The sequence below is a fragment of the Schistocerca gregaria genome, chromosome 3 (assembly GCF_023897955.1).
Source record: "Schistocerca gregaria isolate iqSchGreg1 chromosome 3, iqSchGreg1.2, whole genome shotgun sequence".
Taxonomy (NCBI): Eukaryota; Metazoa; Arthropoda; class Insecta; order Orthoptera; family Acrididae; genus Schistocerca; species Schistocerca gregaria.
The window spans coordinates 663,188,018-663,211,646 of record NC_064922.1 but is presented as its reverse complement, the minus strand read 5'-3'; the positions used below and the strand labels follow the sequence as shown (position 1 = coordinate 663,211,646).

General features: G+C 39.5%; 1 protein-coding gene across 2 annotated transcripts in view; it reads right to left on the bottom strand.

Moving 5' to 3' along the window:
* Positions 1-13,204: 13,204 nt before the first annotated feature.
* Positions 13,205-23,629, bottom strand: part of LOC126356369 (transmembrane protein 237-like) — an 80,308-nt gene continuing 69,883 nt past the window's right edge. For both annotated transcript variants that reach the window (XR_007565637.1, XM_050007358.1), the window contains one exon: positions 13,205-14,492. The gene's annotated coding sequence lies outside the window, so the exon portion shown is untranslated. The remainder of the gene's footprint in view (positions 14,493-23,629) is intronic.

The following is a 23,629-nucleotide window of genomic DNA, read 5'->3' as shown; positions in this document are numbered from 1 at the left end:
GCCGCCCACTCCGTTTTTCATGATCATTGTTTCATCCATCACTGATTGTGTAACCCAATTTCTCATAATTCCATTAGTCATTACCTTGATACAATAAATCTCTACAAGCTGACAATGAATTTCAGTTGGTTTAACATTCTTTGCACAAAAAAATCATATTACAGAACACACTACTTAGTTGGAAAGCACAGAGACTGTCTTAAACATTTTCAATGATCACTAATAACACTAGATACAACACAGTCCAGCTTGGTGTCAGTGGAAAGACAATAAACCAGAGAGACAAGTGTGAATGTGCAGAATTGTGACACAGGTGCCACAATGGCGGTAGAACAAAACGGTACTTACCTCCTGGACACACCTCATACAGTAATTAGAATTCATTAAATTTGTTTGTGGAAGATAATCAAAATATAAAACTGAATAAAATTAAGTAAGGTGGTTTCCTATAAAATGCCTCCAAATCTCTTCAGTGATTTGCTGGATATAATGTAATATCAGATCCTTTCTTATGTTGCTACCTGAGTTGCTTTCCATTAGAACCAGCTAAATGGGGTGCCAGTAGAAAAAGGCAGCCTGGGACTAGTGGGATAAGGATATCATGTAGAACAAGGTGGGAATTGTATCAAAATGTTAGGAAGCAAAGAGTATGTGGTATGCAAATAGAATAGCTAATTCATACGATAAAATTAAAATCATATGGTCAACTGTGAAGGAAGTGTCTGGTCAGCAGCACAAGTTCTACAATATAAAGTCAGTTAGTAGTAAAAATATTTCTGTTCCTGATAAATCAGATATATGTACAGTATCTAATAATAATTTTCTGAGCATTGCTGGCAAATTAAATAAAAATATAGTTTCTACAGGAAATCGTACAACTTTCTTGGCAATTGCCTTTCCGAGATTGATGCCTGAAATACTCCACTGTGATAGACAAGAGGGAGATTGAGTCAATAATTAAATCACTGGAGACTAAGGACTCTCATGGTTATGATGGAGTGTCTAGCAGAATATTAAAGCACTGTGCTGCACATGTTAACCCTGTATTTAGCCATATATGTAATTTTTCCTTTAGGAATGGTCAGTGTCCTGAGAGATTAAAGTACTCAGTAGTAAAGCCACTTTATAAAAAGGGATAATGTAGATAATTTTAGACCTGTAACATCAGTGTTTGCAAAACTTATTGAAATGGCTATGTATGTAAGTATAATTGATCATTTTATGTGTTAAACAAAAGGTTTCGAATGCTAGACGTATTTTCTTTCTTTTTTTTTTTAACGAAGGTGTTTGATTGTGTTGATCACAAAATATTGCTCCAGAAGTTGGACCTTTATGGAATACGGGGAGTACCTCACCAATGTTTCACCTCTTACTTTAACAACACACAGCAGAAGGTCATTATTCACAGTGTTGAGAATAACTGTAATGTGGGGTCTGAGCGGGATATGGTCAAATGGGGGTGCCCAGGGTTTAGTGTTGGGCCACTCCTATTCCTTGCTTGTATAAATGATATGCCCTCTAGCATTAAAGGTAACTCTAAAATATTTCTGTTTTCTGCTGACACTAGCTTGGTAGTAAAGGATGTTGTGTGCAACATTGGCTTGGTTTCATATAGTGCAGCTCATGACAGAAGTTTGTGGTTTGTAGAAAAAAACTGATGCTAAATCACAGTAAGACTCAGTTTTTACAGTTTCTAACACACCATTCAACAAAACCCGATGTTTTAATTTCACAGAATGGACATGTGATTAGTGAAACTGAACAGTTCAAATTTCTATGTTTACAGATAGATAGTAAACTGTTGTGGAAAGCCCACATTCAGGATCTTGTTTAAATACTTAATGCTGCCATTTTTACTATTCAAACGGCATCTGAAGTAAGTGATCATTCGAAACAAAAATTAGTCTACTTTGCTTATGTTGTGTGGTATTATATTTTGGGGTAACTCTTCCCATCCTCAATTGTTTTGTGACACCATGAAATACGATGAAACTTTATTGAGAAAAGAAATATGCATTTCACAACTGTTATGGAGTAGTGCCATGCAAGTAAGAAAGCTCTAGAAGTTACATCAAGGAAAGCAATGAAGTACGTTCTTCTTGTTGGTTTAGGGTTTTAAGTAGCTGCTGGCTCGCTCCTTGTAGTTGAAGCTGAGTCAAAACACTTCACAAGGTCTGTCACCCAACATAACATCTGACATATTTACCTTTTTGTTTTATTCTAGTCTCTTGAAGCAGACGTCTGGCTAATCAGTGCCTGTGAAATCTTGTGTGTAGCCGAGGAAAGGTGTGACTTCTTCATGTTCTGCAGTGGTTATTGGCGCAAAAGAAGATGAATCTACTCATATAATGACAAACATACATTTCCTTGAATGGTTGTACAGATCATTAGAGTGGCTTATGAATCTGAGTATAACACAACTTTTAAGGTACATCCCTAAGGTTCAACATGACATTCAAGATTGTAATACATTTCACTTGTCACAAAACCATCTAGTCTGTTGTTTTCATTCTTGGACAGTGTGGCTGCTCTTTTGATGGTCAAGCCACTGCCAAGCTGTGACACCAAGATGTAAAAGGCCCTGTGCACAGCAGGCGAAGCCATTTATTTGTCATCACACTTTGCTGAATGAAAATCTCTCGGTGTACATGCCGTGTCGATTCAGGATAGTCCTGGCTCTGTGAAGGACTATTTCTGACAAGGACCACCTCGGTCCCGAGATTAACCATTTGACGACTGTTTTTAAGAGGAATGGTTATTCTGCCGGTGAAAATAAATCAGTATTGTCCAAGAAAGTAAGACACGATGTCGGCCATATACAAGAAGAGGACAAACACATAGCGCAGCATCCTTTTTGCGGTGCTACAACAAGCAAGATAGGCAGAGTCCTAAAGAGGCAAGGAATGAAACCAGTTTTCTGACCACCTAGGAAAATTAAGGAAATGTTGAGACCAGTCAAAGATAGTCTTGGCTTAAGAGTGCCGGGAATTTATACTATTCCTTGCAAATGCGGGCAAGAATTACGTGAGCCAGTCTGCAAGAACCGTTGCCGACCACTGCATCGAGCACCAGCGCCACCTGAAATACAGGTATTTGCAAAAATCAGCGGTGGCTGAACATAGCCTGCTTAACAAGCATAAGATTTTATTTGAAGAAGCCAGAGTAATAGCCCACTCATCGAATTACTGTGACTCTGTGATCCGGGAAGCAGTCGAAATTAGACTTAGCGATAATAACTTTAACAGAGACAACGGTTATGCACTTAGCAACACTTGGAAGAGTGCACTGGATAAAGAAAAATCGAGAAAAACTTCCCACACTTTACCTCCTGATTCAAGGGATGGTGCTCCAAGCAACGCAGGATAGAAACTACATCTATGGAAGTAGAGGGCACCACTTCACTACGCGCCAAATCTCTGTTGCTATAACGTATTCCAGCCAATCAGAAGCCGTCCTTTGCATATAAAAGTGCGTTCCTCGCTAGATCACGAAAGTCAGTTTTAGCCCTGACAACGACCATGGAGGTATTGGTCGAAAGCTTGGAAATTTATCCTGAATCGACACGGCATGTACACCGAGAGATTTTCATTCAAGAAATACGTCACGAAAGACTTCATAGCCATATCACCCACTGCCGGTTTCTCATATTCCACATCTCCCATTTAATGTCTGCACACATGAAACCAATACCCATGCACAGCATATGTTCTGCGACTTACTCCCTGCTGAATATTATTCAGTGATGATCATCATCTTTACTTGTACTACACATGGAGGGTGATGTGTCATTTGCCTAAAAGGCATGTAACACTTCAGTTGCAACAGAACAGTCATAAGGCGTCATGGACCTATCAAGGTGGCCATAGATAAAAAACAAAAAAGTGGGCAGTCTAAATTTTAAAAGAGACTGTGAACTTTAAATAGTCTACAGCCATGTGAAATACCATAAAAATAGCTACTCTCATGAGATTAAAAATTATTATTTGTAAAATAAAAATAAGAATAAAATAAGAACAAGAGAGTAAAAAGATTGTACAGCAAATCTTCAAAAAGATAGGAATAATATTTTTCTCGAAAGTCTTATTTGCTTGTCGAGAGTAGAGAAGGTATATTTTTACAATGAGCATAAATCTCTCTGTCTCTCTCTTCCAATGTATTTTTGAATGATTAATGGAAAATCTCATATAAAGATGTGAAACAAATACTAACAAAGAGATAGAGGGGCTGGCCAGTACTTACCTCAGCTCAGTACAGCCGATAGATACACAAGAAACAGAACCGAAAATTTACGTTTCTAGCTTTCAGAACAAATGTTCCTTCATCAGGGAGGGGAGAGGGGAAAGAAAGGGAAGGGGGAAAGTGGTTTCAGTTTCTCGCAACCCAGGTTATGAAGCAACAGGGAAAGGAAACAGGGAGGGTAGCAAGGATGGATGCATGGTTGTCAGAGGGAAGCCAAAGATATTCTACTGTAAGTACTGTGCCAGCTTCAACAAAAGAGGATGCATACAGAAGTAAAGAGGTATGTAGTACAAAGATAAACACAACTATGTAGGATGAAAAGATGCATGAATGGCTAAAGAGGAAAGGGAAAGAGGAAAAGACTGAAGAGTAAATGGGAGTGAGGTTGTTTAACGTAGGTTCAGTCCAGGGGGATGGCGGAATGAAAGATTGTGTTGGAGTGCAAGTTCCCATCTCCGCAGTTCAGAGGGACTGGTGTTGGGTGGGAGAAGCCAAATGGCACATACGGTGTAGCAGGTTCCTAGGTCCATTGAATTACGCTGGAGGGAATGCTCCACTACTAGGTATTGGACATCTCCTAGGCGGACAGTTCATCTATGTCCGTTCATGCGCTCAGCCAGTTTAGTTGTTGCCATACCGAGGTAAAAGGCTGTGCAGTGCAGGCATGTCAGCTGATAAATGACATGTGTAGTTTCGCACGTGGCCCTGCCTTGAATTGTGTATGTTTTACCAGTAGCTGGGCTGGAGTAGGTAGTTGTAGGGGGATGCGTGGGGCAGGTTTTGCAGCGGGGTCAGTTACAGGGGTAGGAACCGCTGGGTAGAGAAGGTAGTCTGGGAATATTGTAGGGTTTAACAAGGATGTTACGGAGATTAGGGGAGCGACAAAAGGCAACTCTGGGTGGTGTGGGGAGAATTTTGTCAAGGGATGATCTCATTTCAGGGGTTGACTTGAGAGAGTCATATCCCTGGCGGAGTAATTTGTTGGTGTATTCGAGGTATTCATGGCAAACGTATCTGCTCCAGTGATGAATCCCTCAACAATTACACCAATAACCTCACCAGTGCTTTCCTCTCCCGCAACTATCCTTCAGACCTTGTCCACAAACAGATCTCCCAAGCAATACATTCCTCACCATCCAACAACAATGTTCCTACCTCCAGACCACACAGAAGCATCCCCCTTGTCACCCAATATTATCCTGGCCTCAAATACATCAACAAATTATTCCGCCAGGGATATGACTTTCTCAAGTCAACCCCTGAAATGAGATCATCCCTTGACAAAATTCTCCCCACACCACCCAGAGTTGCCTTTCGTCGCTCCCCTCACCTCCGTAACATCCTTGTTAAACCCTACAATATTCCCAGACTATCTTGTCTACCGAGCGGTTCCTACCCTTGTAACCGACCCCGTTGCAAAACCTGCCCCATGCATCCCCCCTCCCCCCCCCCACAACCACCTACTCCAGCCCTGCTACTGGTAAAACATACACACTTCAAGGCAGGGCCGCGTGTGAAACTACACATGTCATTTATCAGCTGACATGCCTGCACTGCACAGCCTTTAACATCGGTTTGACAACAACTAAACTGGCTGTTGAACGGACATAAACGAACTCTCCGCCTTGGAGATGTCCAATACCCAGTAGCGGAGCATGCCCTCCAGCATAATTCAAGGCACCTAGGAACCTGCTACACCATATGTGCCATTTGGCTTCTACCACCCAACACCAGTCCCTCTGAACTGCAGAGATGGGAACTTGCACTCCAACACATCCTTTCATCCCGCCATCCCCTTGGACTGTACCTATGTTAAACAACCTCACTCCCATTTACTCTTCAGTCTTCTCCTCTTTCGCCATTCACACATCTTACATAGTTGTGTTTATCTTTGTACTACATACCTCTTTACTTCTGTATGCATCCTCTTTGGTTTGAAGCTGGCACAGTACTTACAGTAGAATATCTTTGGCTCCCCTCTGACAACCATGCATCCATCCTTTGCTACCCTCCCTGTTTTCCTTTCCCTGTTGCTTCATAACCTGGGTTGTGAGTAACTGAAACCACTTTCCCCCTTCCCTTTTCTTTCCCCTCTCCCCTCCCTGATGAAGGAACATTTGTTCTGAAAGCTAGGAACGTAAATTTTCGGTTCTGTTTCTTGTTATCTATCAACACTGCTATGCCACTTCCATGGTCAACCATCAGTATCACTCAAGCTTTATTTTTGCTGGCATGATGGTCTACAAGCACTCTGTAATGTCTGACATACACTTCTACATGCCTGCTTGCATGCCACTACACTTACACGTCCAGTCAGTGCTGCAGCCCTGAAATCATCTGCTGGATAGTACCTGTTTATACTTCCACTCTTTTCTTGGGAACCATCGACTGCCATTAATCTACTAGGTTTTTGCTAATCCCCACAGATGGCAATCTACGTCTTCACAGCCGATTATCGTTGGTTTTTCTCTCTTGCGTACACTTTTATCACATCCTAGCTTAGTGCCCGCTCCTTGCTCTTGTAGACTGTATGGTCAGCACTGATTTTTTTAAATTGAATTTTTATGTTGTTAAATTGCAACACCTTCTAAACTTATTACAATAAATAAGGCCATAGAAACATGGTCTCTGTGCCAAATGTACTTTGGACCAAAATGCGATTCTGGTAGCTGAAGTCCAAGGCATTTTTTAATCGTGCCTTGAAACTGTCTTAATAACAACATATTTTCAAAAAACTTTTCTCCCCACTTCACCCCCCTTGGAGGTGAAATTTTGGAAAATCTTGTCTTAAACAAGGCCTACAGGTTTAAATCAACACCATATGCAAATTTCAAATTTGTGTCCTTGGTGATTTGGGCTGGGTGATGATGTCAGTCAGTCAGTCAGTTGGGACATTGCCTTTTATATGTAGAGACTCATGGAATGCTTTTCATAGCTGCTTCTTTATATAATGTATGTATGTATGTATGTATTTCTTCATGTGTTATTAACTTTAATATAACAATTCTGTGTATACCATCACTTCAGGCGGCTTCCAGGATCCATAAGCCTTCAGCCTCGGGTTTGGTTTAGATACATTGATGACATCTTTGCTATATGGACTCATGGTGACACTGACCTGCTAAAATTTTTGAAACCTCTTAATACATTCTCTCAATTAAATTGCACATGGAACTACTAAAGGTCAGCTACAGACTTCTGTTCACACTGGATCTACAAGCAAACAATAGTACTTGCACAGCATTTGAGACAAACATATTTCTTCAGAGGCAGACTCTTTACAGCAATACACACCATTCTCTCCTCAGTCTTCACTGGATGTAATTACCCCACCAACCTAGTTCACAAGCAGATTTCCTAGTCCTGGTATTGCTGACCCCTACAAAAAACAACTTTGGAGTATACCTCTTGTCGCTTAGTATTATCTTGGACTTGAATGTATTAATCTACTACTTCGACAAGATCATGACTTCCTAAAATCATGTCCTGAAATGAGGTCCTTTCTGTCTGAGATTTTGCCCACCACACGTAGAATAGCGTTTCATTGCCCTCACAATCTCCGCAATTTCCTTGTGATACCCTTTGCTCCTTATGCACCCATTTCCCTATCCTACGACTCCTAATTCTGTGACAGTTCCACTGTAAGACTTAGCCTATGCACCCTCCTACCACTATCCTATACCAACCCTGTAAATGGCAAAACATATAGTATTAAATGGAGAGCCACCTGCGAAATGACACGTCGTGTACTGGCTGTTGTGTAAACAATGGCCTTTTACTTCAGCATGACTACCACTAAGTTACCATTTAGGATGAATGAGAACAGGTAGAGAATGCATACTTGCAATGCACAATACTCCTGCTGCAGGGTTTGCTCTACAACATGACAGTCATGACATCGGTGCCTGTTTCACCTTACATGCCATCTGGATTCTTCCCCCAGACACCAGTTTCTCACAGGTGGGACCTGGCTTTACAACATGTTCTTGGTTGTTGCCACCCACCTGGTCTTAATTTACATTCATCTCTTCCATCTCAGCATTTCTTCAGAATAAATATTCTTCTTCATTTTCTACATTTTTCAGTTTCTGACCTGTCTATTTGTCTCTGCCCCCTCCCACTACTATCATGTACAAAGCATTTAGCTTTCCGTTCTTATTAACTCATGTATGATGTTTTGGCAGTAATCTCTGACTTGCTTATTATCCAACCTTCTACCTTTAAGATCTCAGGTTTTCAAATCTCATCCAGTACAGTCCCCAACAATCAGTCTTTCCTTCTCATCCCATCTGGTAAGTCTCCCCTGACTCAGGGTTCTGGTAAACTTTTCTGAACTCTCTTCATTCCCTAAACCTTACCAGCACTTTTCCCTCACCTCTGTTATCTCCCCTTCCACCTTTTTATCAGGAGCAGCAGCCACTGGTGGCACAGAAAGCTTGCAAATTTTAGATACCTTTATATATGAGGGAAATATTCCACGTGGGAAAAATATATAGAAAAACAAAGATGCTGTAACTTACCAAATGAGAAAGCGTTGGTATTAGTATGTCCCTATCAACATCCCAACGCTTTCTCGTTTGGTAGGATACAGCATCTTTGATTTTATATAGGGAAACATTCCACGTGGGAAAAATATATCTAAAAACAAAGATGATGTGACTTACCAAACAAAAGCACTGGCAGGTCGATAGACGCACAAACATACACACAAAATTCAAGCTTTCGCAACCAACGGTTGCTTCTTCAGGAAAGAAGGAAGGAGAGGGAAAGACGAAAGGATGTGGGTTTTAAGGAAGAGGGTAAGGAATCATTCCAATCCCAGGAGTGGAAAGACTTACCTTAAGGGGAAAAAAGGACAGGTATACACTCACATACACACACACATCCATCCGCACATACACAGACACAAGCAAACATTTGTAAAGGAAAGAGTTTGGGCAGAGATGCCTCTGTATTTCCGCCTCGACTGACATCTCTGCCCAAACTCTTTGCCTTTACAAATGTCTGCTTGTGTGTGTGTGTGTGTGTGTGTGTGTGTGTGTGTGTGTGTGTGTGTGTGTGCCTTTACAAATGTCTGCTTGTGTGTGTGTGTGTGTGTGTGTGTGTGTGTGTGTGTGTGTGTGTGTGTGTATACCTGTCCTTTTTCCCCTTAAGGTAAGTCTTTCCGCTCCCGGGATTGGAATGACTCCTTACCCTCTCCCTTAAAAACCACATCCTTTAGGCTTTCCCTCTCCTTCCCTCTTTCCCGAAGAAGCAACCGTTGGTTCCGAAAGCTTGAATTTTGTGTGTGTGTTTGTGTGTCTTATTGACATGCCAGCGCTTTTATTTGGTAAGTCACATCATCTTTGTTTTTAGATATATTTTTCCCACGTGGAATGTTTCCCTATATATATAAACAAAGATGATGTGACTTACCAAACAAAAGCGCTGGCAGGTTGATACACACACACACACACACACACACACACACACACACATAGCCATGTTGTGTGCCTATCGACCTGCCAGCATTTTTGTTTCGTAAGTCACATCATCTTTGTTTTTAGATATATTTTTCCTATGTGGAATGTTTCCCATTCCTGCTGGTGAGAAAATTTTTTATTTATTCCATTACATTAATGAAATAGTATTCATAAACTTATTTGCAATTGCGAATAATGACAACAATCAGCTGTAGACTGGAGTGACAACAATGAAAATTTGTGCCGGACCGGGACTCGAACCCAGATTTTCCGCTTATTGCAAGCGGTCACCTTACCATTTGGTTACCAGTGAACGATTCACGGCCAGACCAAAACTTCCATATGTCGTCCACCATGCGTCTATGACCTGGACTCATCCATTCATTATGTATATTCTCATACAGGTCAGACTTTGTACTTGAAAGTTGCCTGCCCAGTATCGGCAGAGAAATATGATATAGCAGCGCCTGTGTTATTCAGATTATGATGAGAAGTTCCTGCATGTCCAAAGGAACAGGCACTGCGGCAACTACAGCCATTATGAAATACATTAAATGAATTCGCAATTGTGAATAGCGACACCCATCAGCTGTAGAACGGAATGACGACAATGGAAATTTGTGCCGGACTGGAGCTCAAACCTGGATTTCCCACCAACATTTTGTGGTTTCTGGGGAGAATGTGTGTGTCTTCATTTCAACAACTCTCTTTTAGTTTCACAATCGATACGGTTCATCCAAGTCTCGTTGGCAGTTATGATATGATCAATAACTTTGTTTCCATTTTTTCTTGTAGTCTTTACGGAGTCAGTGCTGCAGCCAGTTACTGTTTTTTGCGGCATTCCGTTAGGATTTAGGGAACCCAACTGGCACAAAATTTGCCGAAACCAAGCATCTCTGCCACAATTTCATGCACCAAACTCTGTGAAATTTGGGGAAAATGTTGCAAAGGTTCCCTGATCATGAAACGATAATTTTCACAAAATTTGTCAGTGGTTTTCACCACCAGTTTATCAGTCGCAAGGCTAGGCCTATGACTGCAGTCCTCACCATGAACACTGGTGCCTATTTTTAAAATCAATGTATCATTTCCTCACTCGGCTTTCTTTTTGCGCAGACATCCAAAGGTTGTGAAAATTGCAATTGGTTTGCAGTTTTTTGCCAACTAAAACCTGGCAGGATTTTCTATTGCAGCACACATTTTAACACATCATAGGAATCAATGTAGCAGAGACATTGACCAGACACCACCATTGCTGGACTGAGTGCAGGAACTTTATGGCATCAAGATGATGGCCGCAGCCCTGCTTACAGCTGCAACAGACCAAAACATCTGTTACTTTCTGGATAGCTGTCATATTTTAAGTGCCTATGGTCTGAAGATGGTCATGCTTTAACCATAACCGGTTATTGTTGCCAATAAATATTTTATTGTAGACAAGACTGTTTTTAATTCAATTTTAAAATATTCTACCAAGACTGCTTATTTTCTCTACGAGGACAGTCTGATAAATATGTCAAAATTTTAAGCATTGTTTTCTATGAAACTATTGAGTGTTGGGACCTAAACCAACATAGTGTCCCTTTATTTTCACCCTTTCATCCTGCTAAGTTTCGTCTGTACCATGGAGTGACCCATGGCAGGTTCCCCTTGTGAGTTCACTCAAGTGGAATGTTAGCAGTATGTCAGCTTCATGATAAAGTTCTAAGCAACTCCTATATTCCTTTACTGTTGACAGGGCACTTCACCCATCTCTTACAAAATAATTAGCCATTGCATCTTTGTTTCTTGTTTCTGATACATTTCTTCTTCTTCCATCAAAGTTTCTGGCAAATCAAATCCTTTTGGAGTAGATGTATCTTCAAGTTGATGACATCCAGAATACACAGTACTTTAGTTATATCAATAGCAAAAACCCCGTTTCAGCTTCACTGCCCCCTGGATGACACACCATTTGTTCGACAATATGTAAACAAAACAATTGAGACAAACTGGTAGCACAAAAAAGAATTTGTCACATATCACTAACTCTGCCTCTGAATCTACAATTGTCTAACTCTAGTTTTAAAATGAAAATTCTCTTCATGCAATGTTAACTTAAAAAGTGTTTGTAATTGACTCCACAAACCAGATACGAAAGAGAAACACGAGCCACAACTCCATCTAGTGTGCAGTCAAAGCATTGAGCAAGGCATGTCTTACCACATCGCAGCTAAACATCACAATTTATTGCTTATTTGCTTGGGACTGAATAACGATATGGCTCTGTTTCCAGTGTCAAAAACAATTTTGATATTTTAGCCCAATTTTGCATGCAGCAAGGAAGGACCTAACAGGCTAATGAACACATTTTGCACTGCAAACTTTTTGAATTGCCAAGTTGTAATATCTGACTGCAAGGTGTAAATGAATCATTTCTTTTATCAAATAGTTTTCTCAAAATCAAATGAGAAAGATTGCACAATGGAGAATGTGCAAAATCCCAAAATAGTGGTTTTTAGCCTTTTACATGAAAAGAAGTTTTACTGAGAAACTAACTACAGTGGCAGCTATAGCTTTGTTTCATCTACATAAAACATTAAGTTGATTAAAGCAGAACACCTTTAATCATCCAATGAAGATATGGTGCCATGTTACTTCTACTGGTGTCAAGTTACCTGCATGTCATGTCACTTGTGCTATTTTGGTGGGCACTCTATTTAAGATAGTTTCTGAGATGGGCCAAAGTGTGTTAGTGTGATTGTGTCTAAAATTAATTTAAGTGTCTATATACTGTATAACTTTATTTAGACCTTAATGCATCACTACATATTTGCACTGTCATAATGTTTGACAGTAAGTCCTTTACTACCATCAAATTATTGTTTAACAGAAAATCCATTTACATTGAGGCCACTCAAATTAACACAAAAGCAGTTATACTTTTACTAGAATATTCATTCATCAGATGGGGCTGTGCAGAAGTGAATGCACCTTTACAACAATGATAACTTCTGAAACACTGGCCCAACAAATTTATGGGCAGTCTTATGTTCAAACTATCCTTCATACACTACCAATGACAATATCTACCAGTTTCAACTGCACTTGCTGCTGCAATCCACTTACAAAGCCCAACCTAGGTACACAATGATGTGCTCTGTATTACTGAGGCACTAAAATAACTGCCTGATCGCCGAGCTAGCTACTCCAAGTAGTGTGGTACAATCACCAGATGTCTACACCTCTCATAACTTTGCAATGTCCTAGCTTTTATCTCTGATACAACTGGCTGTAGCACTATACTACACATTTTCCTATTGAATTATGAGTTTATAACGTGCATACACAATTTACATCAGGTATTTGTTTTATCACAATGAAACAAAGTGTGAGGTTGTGTGTTAGCTCATGCAGCAGATGGTTTTAAGGTTTCCAACTGAAATGTATGTGGAAGAGTCTGAGTTATTGTGTATGCACTCTCTTCAACTAGTGTTTGGGTAATTGTGCTTGGAAAACAAAAATTTACACCAGGTTCCTTTTTTATTTTCCTGTTTCATTAGCCAAACTTTTATTTTATGTATTCTTTTCTACTTTATCCATATCTGCTTGCACATTTTGAACATTTTTCACCAAATCACATTGGCAATGAATTTATATGGTCCACATGTGCCATAACAGTTTGATGGTTTTTTAAGATCATTATTAAGTGCACAATAAGAATTTCTTGTTGTTGCCTTCATCTTTTTAGGAGTCAAACTGCTCTACCAGTGCCCCTTCAGAGTTGCTTTCAATTTTTCTGTGCCCAGTTTATAAACATGAGGGATTTCTTCAGCAGTGTAATTGTGTGGTAAATTTATTTTATATATGCTGATTAACAGTTCTTAAAACTTTTAACCCCGATATAAAGAACAAATCTGTACAACTTCACTCTATCAAATTCTGATCACAGCGAAGAATCAATCGGTCTCTCTTAATCAATTGCTCTGCAAAAGAGCTTTTCTCTGCTGTGCAAATTTTTGTTGGGTCCTGCCCTTTCTTCTATGCTGACGAAAGTGCAGGTAGGAAAACTTATTGCAAACTTTAAAGTAACCTCTGGGAAACTGTTTTGCTTTCCACTTCCATCACTTGTTTTCTTTTTTATTATTTGACTTTTCCCCTTTCTATACCTAAGAAGGCTCCTCAACTGCAATTAATTCCTCTCCTCTTGTAGTGAAGATCTTCAGCCTGCATGCTGAACATGAATAGGTTGTCTGGCTGTTAAGGCAAGATGATCATTAGAGAGAAATCTCTGCTGCACATTAGCTGTATTATGCGTGCTTAGGCTTGAGACTTTCTAGGTTGACAGCCTTTCTCCCTACTATCCCGTTGCTCCTTTAGCTCAATTTCTAAAACTCCTAGGGAATGGTTATAGCACAAACTTGACTAAACAAGAGAGTCTATGAGGACAATTCTGCAGATTATCTCTGCTCTAAACTGAGATCTAACTGTGGTAACAGAGCATATATCAAGGATGGAGAGCACATCTGAAAAGGCACACTGAAATCTGTCAATACATAGTGCAGTGGCACCCAAGCAATGTCTTGCCAAGTATTGTTCTAAGCAGAATTCACAACTTATAAGATACGGTCGTGTATACAGATATGATACATTGTTTCCATTGTCTGAAATGCGGATATCACATTCATGTATAAGAGTAAATCTAACAGTGCTCAATGTAAATGTTCAGCTGATGAACACAGAAAAAAATTTCTGTCATCAGATGTGTGTTCAACTGGTCAAGCAGCCATCTTGTTTAGAGAACGGATTGCCCTGTAAATAAAAAGAAAACAAAGATGAATTAAAAGTGATAAGTAGGTAACATTTTGCTGAATCAACAAAAGCATATAAAACAACAACAACCTGAGTCTTCTACCCCTTATTCATATCACCTTTGAAGAAACTAGGGCAAATAATCAATGCTCATCATAGAAACAAAGGTCCGAAATCAGCACAGTGATATGTTCATGTAACTACACATACAAGAGTGCCTCACATTTTATGTTTCATCTCATGGTGTGTTTTAAGAATTTTGAGTTGTATCTTCAGGTGAACAATGATATTATGTTATATGTTTGCTAGCTGGATGCAGCCAGTTGTTTGTTTTTGGTTTCATTTTGCTACAAAAAATGTAACAGGCATTTATTAGAGTAATATGGCACTAAGATTAAAATTTCAAATTGTGATAGATTTGTTCTAGTGCACAGAATCTTGTGGTTCATCCTAAATATACATTTTTAACTTAGTTTGTCTCACAGTACATGAACCGATAATTCATAAAGAAACCAAAGATTATAACGATGTAAAGATATAGTGCCTTGTCTCAGAGATTATTCATACAGATAACTATTATAAAATTTTTCATTCTTAACAACAACTTGTTAAAAGTATTACTATTACAAATATATGACCGTTAAGAACATAAAACTTGCAGGCTTAGTATCAACACAATATAATTATTTCCATAAAGTGCTTTGGGAATTATCTTTTATTAAGGTCATTCACGAAGTTGGAACTGGAAAGAGTTATAGCACATCATATATATCAGCGAAGCTCTTAAAGCAGCTCACTGCCACCCTCCCAGGTTTTTCATAAAGATTGAGTTTGTGGTCTTTGTTTATTCTGTAAAGTTTTATTAGACTGTCCTCTATGTTATCAAATGATTTTCCTGTGTCCTGAATGTGTGTAGCTATGGCAGATTTATTAGGTGTGTTGTATCTAAATGCATTAATGTGTTATTTGAATCCAGTTCGGAAGCTTCATTCAGTCTGACCGTTATACTGTAGAGGGCACTGACCACATTTTATCTTCTATACACTTGAGTTGGAGAAGTTATCTGTACTGTTTTTTGTATTATGTGGCAGTCTCTTATCTAATGCATTGTTGGTATAGAAAGCTACTATCCCATGCACTGTCTCAATACATTAGCAATTTTTTGTGAAATAGTACAAAGAAGGGAAGGCCCACTGTCCTGATGTCTGTTTCTGTCTATTCCTTTCCTAAATTTTTTAGACATTTTTCTATGAGTGTAGGCTGAAAACTATTTACAGCTGCTATCTGTTTGACAACCTCAATTTCATTTTGGTGCATTTCATTACATGTAACATAATATCAGTGTGAACTCTCGGAAACTTGTTGCAGGGTGAAATAAAAAGAGAGAGTGACACACAATTGTGTTTTATTGTCATAAAGAGTTGGAGTCAAACATGGATAACATAAATTTAAGTTAATGTAGACTGTCAACTTTTTCATTCTGCCAGTTTTTACAATTTTATGTACAGATGTAGTCATCATTCATGAAGATTAGTAAAACTGGTTATAACGTTTACATTTTTACTTTCAAGTTAAATGCTGTAAGTTAGGTAATGATGCCCACCAATAATTATGAAATACATGGGACACAGGAAGGTAATGATGCCTACAGCAATCATGAAATATGTGTGATGCCCATGCCAGCACAATCTGACCGCTATGAGCTTAACCAAATGGTGATACCAGATGTAGTAGTTTATGGTGCTGAGACAGAGATGATGTGTATGAATGATTGCATCGGTAACTGCACATCCATGATATACCTATTTTTGCTGTTCTGTTAGCTGGAGTTGGATAAGTTTTTTTATGTTACAGTATTACAAGGGTGTGCTGAAAAGCAATGCATCCAAATTTCTTATTCTGTTCTCAATATTGGTTGAGGTATTACATGTCATGCATATTACTCAGTTGACTTTTCTGCTTCCCTTACACAAGTTGCAAACTTCTGCCACTAGATGGCTATAAACTGCAGCATGTAACATTACAGTGTGCCATAATCGAGTTTCTAACTGCACAAAACGTGCCTCCAATTGAAATTAACAAAAGAATGGAAGCTGTGTGTGGTGGTGATTGCACCAACATCAGCAATGTGCAACATTGGGTTGTTCAGGCTCGTAATGAAGGAAACAGTGATGCTAACCTCAAAATGTGTGACTTAGTTCAGAGTGGACGTATGAGTACAGCAGCCAACAAAACTCAATGGCGTCAAGTAAGTTGAACTCATCAGAGAAAATTATCGATCATTCTCTACACAGTACTGGCTACACCCCGTCCAATTTTCATCTGTTTCCACAACTTAAAGAATACCTTTGAGGTCTTCACTTTGATAATGATGAAGCAGCACAAGCGCAGGTGAGGTTGTGGCACCATCAACACAATCAGACATTTTACAGTGACTATGTCAACAAAATAGCCTCTTATTGGGAGAAATATGTATCACTTTAGATATGATAAAAAGACACATGCAGACATGAAGAATAAAGATGCAGAATGTTAATAAAGTTTGTTTTATTTAAAAATCTTTAAGAGATTTCACGTAAAAAAGTCAAGAGGCATTACTTTTCAGCACACCCTCATATATCTGACTTTTTGCTATACAGCCCCAAGGAAGTGCATGATCCACTCTCTTATCTTTCATTGCCATTAGAGGGTACAAATATTGCTTCATGTATGATTAACAATGGATAAATGAAGTATTGCTTAAGTAATTGCGAGAGAAGTATTTTTAATGATGCTGGATAAAAATTTGATTCCGTCATAGCTAACACTTTATGGTTTATAAAACTTTTTATGTTTTCTTCATTTTAAGTAATGTTGCAATCTTATTTTGTAAGCCAAAATTTCAAACTGCACATTACCTGAATTTTGTGAATGTACAGTCAGTTTACTAAGTTCATACAGGATGTATCTACATCTACATGGATACTCTGCAAATCACATTTAAGTGCCTGGCAGAGGGTTTATCGAACCAACTTAACAATTCTCTATTATTCCAATCTCATATAGTGCACGGAAAGAATGAACATCTATGTCTTTCCGTATGAGCTCTGATTTCCCTCATTTTATCGTGGCAATTGATCCGCCCTATGCAGGTCAGTGTCAACAAAATATTTTCGCATGCGGAGGAGAAAGTTGGTGATTGGAATTTCATGAGGAGATTCCGTCTCAGTGAAACATGCCTTTCTTTTAATGATTTCAAGCCCAAATCCCATATCATTTCTGTGACACTCTCTCCCATATTTCGTGATAATACAAAACATGCTGCCTTTCTTTGAACTTTTTCTATGTATTCCGTCAGTCCTCCCTGGTAAGGATCCCACACCGCGCAGCAGTATTCTAAAAGAGGGCAGACAAGCATAGTGTAGGCAATTTCCTTAGTAGGTCTGTTACATTTTCTAAGTGTCCTGCCAATAAAACACAGCCTATGGTTAGCCTTCCCCACAACATTTTCTATGTGTTCTCTCCAATTTAAGTTGTTCATAATTGTAATACCTAGGTATTTAGTTGAATCTACAGCCTTTAGATTAGACTGATTTATCGTGTAACCTAAGTTTAACGAGTTCCTTTTAGTTCTTATGTGGATGACCTCACACTTGTCATTATTTAGGGTCAACTACCACTTTTCGCACCATTCACATATTTTTTCTAAATCGTTTTGCAGTTTGTTTTGATCTTCTGATGACTTTATTAGTCAATAAATGACGGTGTCATCTGCAAACAACCGAAGGCGGCTGCTCAGATTGTCTCCCAAATCGCTTATATAGACAAGGAACAGCAAAGGTCCTATAACACTACCTTGGGAACGCCTGAAATCACTTCTGTTTTACTCAACGACTTTCCATCAATTACCACGAACTGTGTGACCTCTCTGACCGGAAATCGCAAATCCAGTCACATAACTGAGACGATATTCCATAAGCATGCAATTTCACAATGAGCCGCTTGTGTGGTACAATGTCAAAAGCCTTCCGGATATCCAGGAATACGGAATCTATCTGAAATCCCCTGTCAATAGCACTCAGCAACACGAATGGCCAAACTTTCACGAAAGACAGAGGAATAAAATGTGTTATATGGACATGGGTCTAGAAACACTTTACAGTACTTCCATGTTAGAGCTCTTTTTCTGATTCTCTCCATAATCACATTAATCACAGAAACAGAATGTACCAGCATTACATAAAGCAGTTTCTTATATGAAATATTCATAATACCCTCTTAGTAATGTTAGGTTAGATACTGCAAGTTGTAATTCTTAGGTTCACCATTGTGTTTGTTGTTACAATTAAATGAAGGCAATGCTGACATGTGACTCACTCAATAGTTTGTGTAAACAATCAACTAACTTCATTGCTCTACTGGCATCAAGCACATAGCATCAACTGTTCCAGTGTTCATCATAGAATTGGTTTCCGACATAGTGCAATGAAAGTGTACTCAAATGCAGAGTTGGAAGATACCCATTTGCTGTACAGATTATCAGGTGGTAATGGCTGTGGTGCTCAAAGTTTGTACTGGGAGAGATTTTGAGAATGACAGTGTCCTAACAGGAGGATGTTTTGAAGCAATTGAGTGTCAGCTTGGAGAGCATAGGACATTTACACTTACTACTCACATCTGGAGGAGGCCTAGAAGTACCAGCGCACCTCAACTGGAGAAGGGACTTATGTGCACAGTTGACAACCACCCTACTATCAGCTTAAGACAATTATTGCAACAAGTAATGTCAACCGCATGACTGTCTGGGGAGTGGTACATAAGAACCTGCTGTATCCATACCGTGTCCAGGCACTACCAGCAGCTGGCTTTCCTGCACAGGTATACTTCTTAGAATGTTTCAGTTCAACAATCTGTCAACTCCCACCTTAGAGCAAATGTGGTGTTTATGGATGATGTTTGTTTCAAAGTAGATGATTGATGTGTTGCCAGATCAATGTCCACGTGACATCATCTTCCTCTACATGTGACAAATTCGTTTCTCGAAAGTTTAGCCATACCATTTTGTTACGCCTTTTATTTTGTAGTCACAATATCAAACATAACAACTAACATAACTTTTAAATAAAGCCTGCTGAGCTGCATTGTGAGCATTTGAGTCACACTGCACATGCACAACTAAGAAAATTTAACTCCGATTTTGGCCAAGCACTACTGTTACTGTAACTGGAAAGAGAGTATCATTTGGATGCATCCAGCAGTTTGCGACATATTCTTATGCATTTTAATGTCACTAAATGTTGTTTTTTGTATACTTCCAAACTAGTGTTGCCTGAATTGTAACTAATTTAAAGAAAATGTATGTACAAAATCAGGGCAGATTCAATCTAGAGGATGAGAGATTTTGTTTCAGAGTTTTGCATTTTGGAATTATTGCAATTAGTACATGGCACTTCATTGGGCAACATACAGACTGACATCAAAATTCACAACTTATAACATTTTCAGCAACACAAATGGGACTTTACAGGTAAACATCAAGGATGCATACTAGTCTTTATTGACAAACTGCCTATTGGCTTCCGTCTCGGGTTCTTTGGCCGAGGTTCATCTAATGATTTTTCTGATGTTTCGCCAGCACGAGTGGCTGGCCGGTGGTGAACCGGCAATGGAGGGTGAAGCATTGACAATGCCAGCCACTCGTGCTGGCGAAACATCAGAAAAATCATTAGACGGCCGAAGAACCCGAGACAGAAGCCAATAGGCAGTTTGTCAACAAGTGGCCACGAAAGCCTTAACAATTTCACTGGTCTTTATTGCCTGAACATTTCAACAGTACCTATTTATGGAAGCTTTTGCTTCTCTTCCAATCCTGCAAAAACACCACATCACCTGCAGTCCATCATCTGGATGTTGAAGGACTGGACAGTATACACACAAAACAGTGTGTCAGTTTCAAGAGTTCTAAGAGTATAAATAATACACACATTTAAAATGACTGACACTATGCCAAGCTTTAGGGACTGAGGTTCCTGGGGTTTTTGCAGCATTATAAACTGGCTTAGTAACTAGAGCACTGAAATCATGTGCCTTATCCACGGGGAGTTTTGTTTAAATTACTGAAGATAACTGACACTACCTCAACTAATGACACAGCTGCTTGAACTGCTTACATAGCCACACGGATAGCACACAGATGCACATAGAAGTTGGAATGTGAGCAGGCTTAATGCACTTTTATAGTTGGTTGCACTGCCCTGTGAAGTAAGTAACCCCCATGTTTCTTTAATCAAGTGGAAGGGGCCACACAAACTTTTGTTTGCACATGGCAAGTGGTTGCCCATTGAAACTGTCTGATAGTAATGAGTCTTGCACACTAAGATGCAGTGCTGTAGCAGCTTGCCTTCAAGATCTGAACACAATATACCTCTTGGCACAATATATTCAAATGCTTCAGGCACAGGACCTGACTATGCAATACATTGAGGTACAAAGGTCACTGGTTACTTTCTAATATCATGTCAGACCACCCTTTACATACACAGTGCAGAAACTTGACGTGTCATGTGGAGTGTTTAATATTGTCTTACGGCTGCTGTAATGTTTTGACTGCTTGAGCAATGTCTATTCTAGACCTATTACTCCATGCAGCCATACCTAACACTGCAGCTTTAACACTCCTTTATTGGACTGGTGTAAGTATTTAACCTTGCAACTCTAGTGATTTATCTCAGGGTCCAGCTATGCTGTTCTTCCTCGGCACCAAACTTCTTTCTTCTGTGCAGATTTCTATACGTGAAGTGGCTATAAAACAGAGCAGTGCTTCTCTACTTAGATGAAGTGTAGAGTGTTTCCAACCACAAACTTTCACAAAAGATTACATGGGAACCAACTAATATTACTGTCTCAAGGACCTCTTGTTAACATTTTGTGAACTGTATATAACAACAATTGCTTATACACATCATATTCATCTTCCTCGGTGCCAGAAATCATCTATGGTGTGCGAGTTCCTTCATTCCTCCTTGCTCCATGGAGATTATAAATGCTCTCCAGCAGATAGACTCAGAACCTGTTGAGTAATAGTTTCCCTCAGTCCGTGGCCCAATGTTTACAAACTAATTGCAATTGTGCACATCTTTACTCTGAGCTCTATATTTGATGTACATGATAATGTCCTTCCATGAATGGCATGGACCCCTACACATCCTTCCAAAAAAAAAAACATGTCAAGATCATACACTTAACAACGAATCACTACAAACATACGTCTCTAATTAGAATTTTCAATAATTCACTTGTTTTATATTTAACAGTTCCTCTACTTTGGCTAGCTTAATCACAGAGTGAACCATAATACATTGCTTTCATGCAGAGTACTTTCAGCTCTTTAACCATTAATCCCATTAATTTGTATTCTTGTCTTTGGAGGATGCAATTGTTACGCCATTTTAAAATCAAACATCAGAGTATGCACAGACTCAACTACTCATGTAAACTAAAGAGTTGCCTAATTTTTACTTTCTAAATTTATAATCCAGTTTGGAGGAGATGGTCCCTTAATCACGGTCCTTACTCCTTTTCTTTGTGAACATTACTCTTAAGCAGTTCTCCCTCATTGAGGGCTAGCTTTTGGGGAATTCAGTACTCCTTTTCCTCTTATTTCAGGTCGATGTGATGTACCTCTCCTTTCTTGTCAAGTGGTCAGGGCCTTGGGTCCATTTGAAATTGGCATAAGCTCCCTTCTTTGGGAATTACTTACCCACAACTCCCATTCTGAAATACCTTACCGTCCTTTTCTACTACTTAATTGAGTACTTCCGTACTTCCCCCCGGAGATTAGAGTCCTCCCTCGGGCATGGGGGTGCGTGTGTCGTCCTTAGCATAAGTTAGTTTAAGTTAGTTTAAGTGGTGTGTAAGCTTACGGACTGATGACCTCAGCATTTTGGTCTCATAAGACCTTGCCACGAATTTCCAATACTTCTCCCCTTTCATTTTACCTATCTTAAAGCTGCACCCTCCACGAAACTCCAGCTATTTTCTGCTTTTCCACTCAGAGTTCTCCTATTTTTTGCCCAAAACTCCCTTCTCCTCCTTGTCATTGGCTTGTCACGTCTATATCAATCTTATTAGTACGACACCCTGTCCTATTCCTTCCCACTCCCCTTGAAACTATGGCACACCTGGCAAAGGAATACCCCTAAACCATATTTGTTTGTGCCAGATGTGTGTGTGTGTGTGTGTGTGTGTGTGTGTGTGTGTGTGTGTGTGTGTGTTTTGTGCTCACCTCCCCCTTGTCACAAGAATAGTCTATTGTTGTTGTCGTCATATGTGAAACAAATAAATAAATACATCTCCAGTCCTGTGGTTGTAGGTTGTAAATTTTAGTATACTGAATGTACAAGGGCTATGCCGAAAGCTTTTAGCAGAATGTGTGAAAAAAAATTTATTTGCAAAAAAAACGTCTACAAATTTTCAAAATACTCTCCATTAGCATGTATACATTTTTCCATTCTCTGAAACGACTTAGAAAAGTGTCAGTCCAAGCTTCTTTTGGGATGTCAGTGCAGTCTCGTATGCTGCAATGGCCTCTTCATGTGATGAAAATCACTGCCCTCGAATTTTTTCCTTAGTCTTAGGGAACAGTAAGAAGACACAGGGGGCCAGGTCAGGTGAATAGGGGGGATGGGGTAACACTGGCACTTTTTCCTTCTCCAGAAAGTTCATTGTTCTGGCAGCCCTGTGCACAGATGCATTGTCGTGATGCAACAGAAGGTGCCCACTCTTGGACTTTGGTTGCTGTGATTTCCATGTGGCGATGACTTTTGGAAGACAATCGTTCACCTACCATTCAGCATTGACTGTACAACGTGTGTCCAAGGTCACAGAGATGAGATGCCCGATCTTTGTGAAAAAAGTTGCCACCATCTTTCTTCCAGAGTTCCGACTTCGTTGACCTTTTGTGGGTGGTTCCTCCCCTGGAAAGCACCACACAGAAGACTGTATCTTCGTTTCAGATTCATAATGGTAGACCCAAGTTTCATCAGCTGTGATGATATTGTAGGTGTCTTGGGACTTCTCTCCTTCGAATTTTTCAAGCATGAAATTATACCAGCCCACTCTCACCTCCTTTTGGCTTTCTGTCAGGGAATGTGGCACTC